The following is an 8,516-nucleotide window of genomic DNA, read 5'->3' on the forward strand; positions in this document are numbered from 1 at the left end:
TTAAGAATCTCCTGACATTATTGGCGAACTGAAGAGTGGCCAGGAGAAAATGGATAATAGGCTGGCCGAGATGAAGAGTGGCCAGGAGAAAATGGAAAATAGGCTGGACGAGATGAAGAGTGGCAATGAAGAAATGAAGAATGAAATGAAGAGTAGCCAGGAGAAAATGGAAAATAGGCTGGACGAGATGTTGAGTGGCCAAGAAGAAACGAAGAATAAAATTGATAACTGCCGAGAGGAGATGAAGAATGCTATGAAGACCGAGATCGAAGACATCAAGTAAAACCAAGTAGATATGCGAAATGAAATTGTTGCTGCACAAGAATAAATGAAGAAGAAGATTGATGAAACCAGCAACCAGTTGGAAGGCAAAGTACAGTGTTTGGAGCAACATGTAGCAGAGCATGAAGAACTAGTAGCGCAAAAGCTGGCCCAACTCGAGCACACCACAGAACAGCGAATGGCACAACAGCTAGCTCAGCTCAAGCAGACCACCGAACAGCAAGTAGCAGCTGTAACTGAAGAGTGCCGTCGGATGATCAAGGAAGCTGCATCGGCTACGAAAAGGAGCAGTAATTCAGGAGATGTGAAGGTGGAAGGCGCAACCTGTCACCCAAAATTCAAGCCACCCACCTTTGATGGGCAATCGTCGTGGGCTGTCTACAGGCGACAGTTTGAGGCAGCTGCTGAAATGAATGGCTGGTACGATAAATAAAAGGCTACGGCACTGGTCTTGGCCCTGCGAGGATCTCCACTAGAGCTGCTGTAGACCATACCAGTTACAGACCAGAAAGACTATGGGGTATTAGTAGAGGCCCTTGAGCTGAGGTATGGCGACCGACACATGGGCGAGGTGTACAGAACAGCCCTGAAGACACGTCAACAGAGATCTTCGGAAACCCTCCAAGAATTCACAGCCGACATCGAGCGAATCGTGCACCTCGCCTGTCCAGCAGCACCAACAGAGTTCCGCCAGAAACTGCCACTAGTGCTTTTATAGACGGGCTACGAGATGCGGAGGTTCAGCAAACTCTTCGGTTGGTTCGCCACAAAAACATTCGCGATGCTCTTGTTCACGCCCTGGAAATCGAAGGTGCCTGCATGGCCTCGAGAAACATGATTATCAGTGCGAGACAGGCCGTGATAGAACCTTACCACCAAGCGAATGGCCGCTCAGATACTAACGAAGAGATTATACTTGGAACACTAAGGAAGCTTTTGAATGGATCGCAGTTTCGGAAAACAAGAGGAAGACAGCGGTGCTTCGTCTGCAAAGAACTAGGACACATCCGGCGCGAGTGTCCGAATCGTGGTAGGTAGCCCAAGGGAGAAGTACATCGCTGTGAGACAACGATCGAACAGGAGAAGAGTCTACCGGACCGAAGTAGACGAGGTCGCCCACGATGTTACGCGTGTTGAGAAAGAGGGCACGTCAAACATGACTGTCCGAAACGTGTGAAGAAACCGAAGGAGGAAGGACATCGATGTGATAGCGGGATTATGGAGGGTGGTTACTCACTGGTTAAAGGAACGGGAAGTCGCCTACGGTGTTCTGCTTCTGCGTGCCGACAAGGGTATTCTCAAGGGAGGTGCCCGGAATGGGAACGTGTTCAGCGGGGTTGCCTGGTGGAAAGGGAAGTGCCACAGCAGCAGGTGCGGAAGAGCGAGACCCATAGTCGCCGTAAAGCTGGCATACGGACCCGAAAAGTCGGAGGATGGCCGCGATTTTACATCTGTCAGGAAGTGGGCCATATTCAGTACACCTGCCCGCTGCGTAGGATGGCTTCACCTCATGGCTCAAAACAGCGCTGTGTTACCATTTCGGGACGAACAGGTTTAAGGAGGGGGCAATGTTACGAACGTGACATTGGCCGGGACCCGTGCAGGTGCAGAGCTGGCTGGCGACTGCCGCAATATGATATGTGCCGCGCGCGCCTGGAAGATAACAAGGATTGTCGCTTTCCCCCCTCCTTCCCAATACTTCCCGCGCGGCGCCTTGCCTTTGACACGTAACTGAAACCTGACAGATGCGGAGTTACGCGAGACACCGACACGTGTTTCGAGAGATTTCTGCCGTCGTGTCGGCGCGGAATAACGCGACTGGCCACGGCCGCGCTAGTGAGTTCCAGAAATGACGGCTGATATATGAAAAGAAGATGTCGGCCTCAGCAGAGAGTTCAGAGAGAGAAAGAGAGAGAGAGAGAGAGAGAAAGAAAGATTTCAGGCGGTAGCCTTCCCACGGCGGAGTTTCTGGGCGATAGAGTGGTGAAGTCCCTGGACGAAGGTTCCAGGGCGAAGAGTTCAGTTCCGGGCGATAGTGTCGCGGACGCGTCGGAGTTCCGAGCGAAGTTCCGAGCGAGGCGTCGAGTGGGATCTCGGCGAAGGGGAAGTGCGACAGCGGCGGCGGAGTGCGGCGACGGAGTCCTGCGACGGTGGAGCAAGAGGGGTGCTGCGCGAGAGTTGCGCCAGAGGTGCGGCCTGGAACTAATATTTTCATACATATTATAGTTGCTGAATATATTTATTATTTCTGTTACAATTTCTTGAATGAGCAAAATGTCGATCGTTTTCTGGTTCATAATTCTTTCTGATTCGGCTACTTACGCTCTCGCTGACACTCGGCATAAGTTAAGAGTTACTATAGTATGAGCTGCTATTATAAGATTAGTTTAATTTATTTTTCTTGTTACTTTTACGATTTTTCACTGTTACAATGGCCCGTTTCGCTATTTCCAGAGATTCCAGCTACTCACACGAGGGCTCCACGGACGGCTAGCACTCGCCTTCACTTTCTGACTGCCGCGATGTTGGCCGCTCAGCCGGTTGCTGGTCCGCTCCTCGCCACTCTTACCTGGCGTGTCCTTGTCCGGCTGTTGTCGGCTCGTGTCCGGGACACCGCTATCGGCCGCTGCCTCTCCTTGGTCCGGGGCTGGTCCCTGGAGTGACGTCACCGTCGTCCCTAGTGACACTTCTTGGTGCATTGCTGCAGGTGGCTCCAGATTCTTGTCGCACATATTTGAAGTTAGCTCAGGGTGCTTCCCGACTGGTTCCGTGATGCTGACAGTCTGAGTCTCCATCTGTTCCGCGCGCGACCAGTCCGAATGTCCAGTTCGTCGCGGCAGTATGTTCTCGCCGTGCGCTGGCTGCGATATAAGGTCGGCCGTTTACCACCCGGGAACACCCTGCGGACCTGCCTCGCCCGGTGCACGGCTACTTGCATCACGTGCTGACACATCTAGTCAGCAAGCCGACACGGCGTCACTGCGATCCTCACTGGCACGGCTTCGGCAGTCGTCTCGTGCGCCAAGCCGTCATCCACTCGTGATTCCCGTTGGCGTGTGGTTTCCATGCTGGCTGTTGCCGTGTCGTTGCTGCAGTTAAAGGTTGTAGTCGAATATGAGCTAATCCTGCTCTTAACAGTACCCGGCAGACGTGTCGATGTCGATGTGTGAACATTTTCGTCTTCCGTTGCTAATGCCCGTTGTATGTGTGACTGTGTATATTCAGTGCTGACCTGTGGAATAATAGGATATTCATTTTCATTATACGTGATGGTGGGTGTTAACCGCCTCTTCTGCGTTGTTAGTTTTGGCCCTCTGTAGTTGCCAAGACCTAAGATGGCGCTGCTTCAGCCCTGTCAGCTGAGGGCAGTCTACCCGGAAATGCCCTCCCTCGTCACAAACACTGCACGTTTTCGGTTGATGTTCATGCGTCACGAAAGCTCGGTGACGGATGATATGTACAATCCCTAACAAAAGTTTAAGACCACATACTTATTTCATATAAAATTACCCTAGTTTTCAATTTGATAATCTCATGAATATTTTATAAACAGTGCAGACCTTGAGACATCTATCCAACCAAAAAGCATTGGGATACGACATTTAGTTTTCGAGAAACAATGTTTTTTGCTTACGATAATAGTTGTAAAAAACCTACATTTTTAATTATAAAATATTTTGTAAATATTAAACCATTTGGTTGATTTCTGATTCAATTTTTTACTACCATTTAGATAAGTGTGAGATTATTTTAAGTAATAAAAACATAATAAAAAAATGGTTGTCTGTAAAGTCGGTTTACGGACGATAGTTTAACGTGACGTCATAACAAAACATTGCTGAAATGATTGCATACTTTTATTAATAAAATTTAATCATTTTTATTTTAATAATAAAAGAATAAATACTTGAAATTATACTAGTACTCAGATTTTTAAAATGCAAGAATAATTAACCTTTATTGCCGAAATTCTTGTTGTAATAAGCAATGAAAACCGCATTAACTTTTCGTTTAAATAAAATTATGAACAAGTTTTCATATAAATATACTGTAATCAAATATCTAACATAACCTATTATTACTGCACTCGCCGACAGATGCTACTTTTTTAATAATAAAAGAATAAATATTTGAAATTATACTAGTAATTAGATTTTTAAAATGCAAGAATAATTAACTTTTATTGCCGAAATTGTTGTTGTTATAAGCAATGAAAACCACAGATTAAAATTCATCGAGAATATTTTATGTTTTTATGTCTTCCAGTGCTCAAAATGATATGCAATTGTGGCCCCGGGCACGAAATTTTATTTATAATTCATTAATAATAACGCCTCTCGCGATAAACAAAGGAAAATATGTGTTAACGAGTGCCTGGTTCCCGCGCCAGCTAATAGAGAGCAGGATTCGTTCGGTTCGCGTCCGTCACCGTAGATAGCAGCACCGTAAGGGAATAATATTATTTCATTTTAATAATACGATTTTATAACAAATACTCATCCCAAATACACCAAACCTATTTATAATGTGTTACAATATTTTTTAAAACATTGTGCAAAAGATCCCGGGTGTAATTTGAATTATTATTTGTAACTGTAAAACACCATTGTTAGTTAAAAACGTAGGCCTATTGAATATTCAACATTACTTTTAAATAACCGTACCGATTGTGCTGAAAATCGGTGGACTATCGTTAAATTACATAATATTAATAATTCAAACGACGAAAACATGATTGAAAAGTCAAATCAATGGTTGTTCCAATCGAGTGAAAGAGAGATGCCACACATGCGTACAATGAGCATAACAGGACACATCCGTAGTGGGACGTCCGTAGTGGGACATCCGTAGTGGGACAATATGCGTTACGGGACACTTTTTCGTGCGTGCAGCCGGCGTTCATCGTTTTATTAGACGTCACGTCAAAAATATTTTATACAAGAATTAATTTTTTTTTACTTTTTGAAAAATATAGGGATAAAAAAATAAAGTGTATTATCATGTTAATATATTTTAAAACAATATTATCGAGTGAGCTAGCGAGACTATATGAACGCCATTCAGTAGTTTATATTTTCCTCGAAAGATAGCAGCTAGCAGCATAGACACCTTTTTGTTAAGAACACCTGCTTCACCAATATAGTTTTCGTTCGTATGGGTTATGGGTGAAGGGGTCGTGAGTGTGTTAATTATTGTTAAAATGGGGGGGAAAATCTGTATCAGAGTCTTTGAAATGGCAAATAATTGGTATGAGTAAATGCGCCAATTTCACAGAACGATCACCTTAGAGTTAGGTGTGTGTAAGACCTGTGTAAAAAAAAAAAAATTGACCTGTGTAACGAACACAATAAAAAATTTTTACAGAGGAGGGTTTGGTGACGGATAAACCATGCAGTGGCCGGCCTAGAGCAACAACTGTGCGTGAAGTCATATGTAAAGCGGCTAAATTGAAACCGTAAGTCGTCGCTACCTACAATTAAAAGGGAATTTGAAGATAGTACAAACATTAAAGTATCAACAATGATAATTTCTCGTCGACTGAGGGAAAAAGGACTGTATTCCTATGTTCCGTTAAAAAAAAAAACACTGTTAAATAATACTCACAAGATGAACCGTAGAATCTGGTGCAAAGGAAAAAGGAACTGGTACATGGAACATTGGGGAAAAGTTATATTCAGCGATGACGAGATTTGAGCTCTACAGTTCCCGAAAGATGAAAGTTCGGAGAACCGCCACAGAACCAGCTGTCCAGGGAGGAGGTGGTTCAGACATGATCTGGGGTTGCATGTCATCAGAAGGTACTGGAATATTAAGATTAATTGATGGAACAATGGATTCGCAAAAATACATAGAAACTATGTAGGAGAATATGATTCCATCTGCCCAAACACTTCACGGTGGGTATTTCGTTTTCCAACAAGATAATGCTCCATGTCACAAATCTGCAGCAACAATGGAATGGTTTGAAGAAAAATGGATTTCACTGTTGGACTGGCCTGCTAGAAGTCCGGATTAAAACCCAATAGAAAATTTATGGAATGTCATAGGTCTTCGGGTTGCTGCTCGCAAGCCAAGGAGTATCCACGAACTTCGAGAGAAGATATCAGATGTTTGGAACGAAATTACGTCTCAGGAGTGGGTCCAGAGCATGCGTAAACGTGTCCGAATGTGCTTCAAAAACAATGGAGGTCCTGTTGATTATTAAATAGACGATACAGTAATACCTCAGTGACAATTAAAATTTAATTTTGTTTAAGTTGTAGCAAATGACATTGAGAATTTGAATTCCCTTAGCCAATTTTATGTTAACTCCATATATTTTACTAATGTTCCCTCAAAATCTGTAAAAATACTATAAATAATCTTTTTAATGTATAAAATTATATTATTAGTATGTATTATATTATAGGTAATATTTCAAGTGTGTGATTTAATTTTTAATTTTTTTTTTTACCAAATGATTTTTCAATTTCAACTCTTATTGCATGTAACGGGTAAAAGTCAAAATATTAGCTGTAGATTGTTTCGAAAATAATCAATGTATATTCAAATAGTTAAATTACATTTATGTATACAATTTAAGCAATTATTGTATAAATACTAAAATTATTTTGTTCTCAGTAACAAAAAAAAAACCAAAGTTAAAGGTGGTCTTAAACTTTTGTTAGGCACTGTAGGTAGAGTAATTTTAATCATCCCGACGCCTGTCTTTACCCCGTATGTTTAGTTCCTATTCCAGTATTCGTCCTGTAGTGGGATTAATGTGCCGAACCTCGCCAACTTTTCACTGATACGAAGGTTGTCAATTTCTACCGGTAGATTCACAACACGGACTAACATTTGGTTCGGCAATTCTCTTTCTATCTTCACCTGGATGGCTTCACCCGATGACGCCAACAACTGTGAAGATCCCCCCCCCCCCCCCCTTTTCAGACTCTTGTAACACTTGTCCGCACGCATAGGCCTACTAGACGTAAACTTCACAAAGACACGGTTCAAATAGCCGTCAAGTTGTAGCGGCTAATGGCATATTCAGTAACACGTAATACATTTTCTAGCCATTGGTGAGTATCAGTGGCACGTGGTCGAGATGTAAAGGTTACGCGTAGCGTATTTTTCCGCGTGACAGACATCGCCTCGTCGCGCACCGCAGCACTCGATCGCGCGGAACTCCGCCGGAACCCGCTCTTGCAGCGCGAGGTGACCGCCTCGGCTGCTCGCGTCTCACTGACCTTTGACCTGCGTTTGGCAAAGTGTGGTCAATCATTGAGGAATCACACAAACATCGTTGAGGGTCTAAAGAAAAAAAATTCAGTGTACAACTAACCATTCTGAATAAGAACCCTTCATAATGTATAATGCACCGACAAGCTTAAAAGCTTCGTAACGGTGAACAAAACTATTGTCAGAAGTGGGATTCGAACCCACGCCCACAGAAGTGGACTGCGACCTGAACGCAGCGCCTTAGACCGCTCGGCCATCCTGACATTCGTGAGAAGAGATAATTTGCAACGGTTTATAAATAAATTTCTTTTTATAGAAGTTTTTACATCGTTAGATAGTCCTTCTAATAATAGTAAATTAATGATTTTCCAATCGAAAAATTTGCCTCAAATAAAATGAAGGGTACTTCGTATTTCAAACAACTGGATCTTCGTAGAAACTACTACGGGTTTTATTCTTCCGAGTTGTAACTTTGTCGTTTAAAAGAGGCCGGGCTACATTCGTAGCATACACAGCACACGCGCACGAAAGTTGGATATACATAAACAGATAGCAGATGATGCTCTGGCAAACAGCGCACGCACGGTTCACAGAAAGTTGTCGAACTTACAACTTACAACCTTTCTAAGTGTTGTGCGCTGATTTCTGTTTGCAGCCATTCATCATACACTAAGTAGCTAACAATTGTTTTAATACGTGGATTTAAAATATAAATATAAACATTCAAATCAATTGGAATATGGTATTTGCGAGGAAATGCTTTGTTCCTAGTCGTTAAAAAACGAAACGACGAAATTAAATGCGTGATTTTAGGCAGAGATGTGTGCTATTGGGGGAGGGAGAAATAAAGGGGGGGTTATAGGGGGATATTTATCCCCTCCTCTCGAAATCCTAAAACATCTTCCATTCCCACCAGCAAAATAGCAAATAATATCTGACAAAATTTCAAACATTTGGTACTGGACATTTCGACAGAAGTAAATAAGTGGGGGAAAAAACAATAATTGCGG

The 8,516-nt window shown here is 43.0% G+C and overlaps 1 non-coding gene across 1 annotated transcript; it reads right to left on the reverse strand.

Annotated features, from left to right (window-relative positions):
• Window positions 1-7,685: 7,685 nt before the first annotated feature.
• Window positions 7,686-7,769, reverse strand: Trnal-cag (transfer RNA leucine (anticodon CAG)). Its single transcript has one exon. It is a non-coding gene; the product is annotated as a tRNA-Leu (tRNA).
• Between the last annotated feature and the right edge of the window lie 747 nt (window positions 7,770-8,516).

This window comes from Bacillus rossius, chromosome 3 (assembly GCF_032445375.1).
Source record: "Bacillus rossius redtenbacheri isolate Brsri chromosome 3, Brsri_v3, whole genome shotgun sequence".
Classification (NCBI taxonomy): domain Eukaryota; kingdom Metazoa; phylum Arthropoda; class Insecta; order Phasmatodea; family Bacillidae; genus Bacillus; species Bacillus rossius.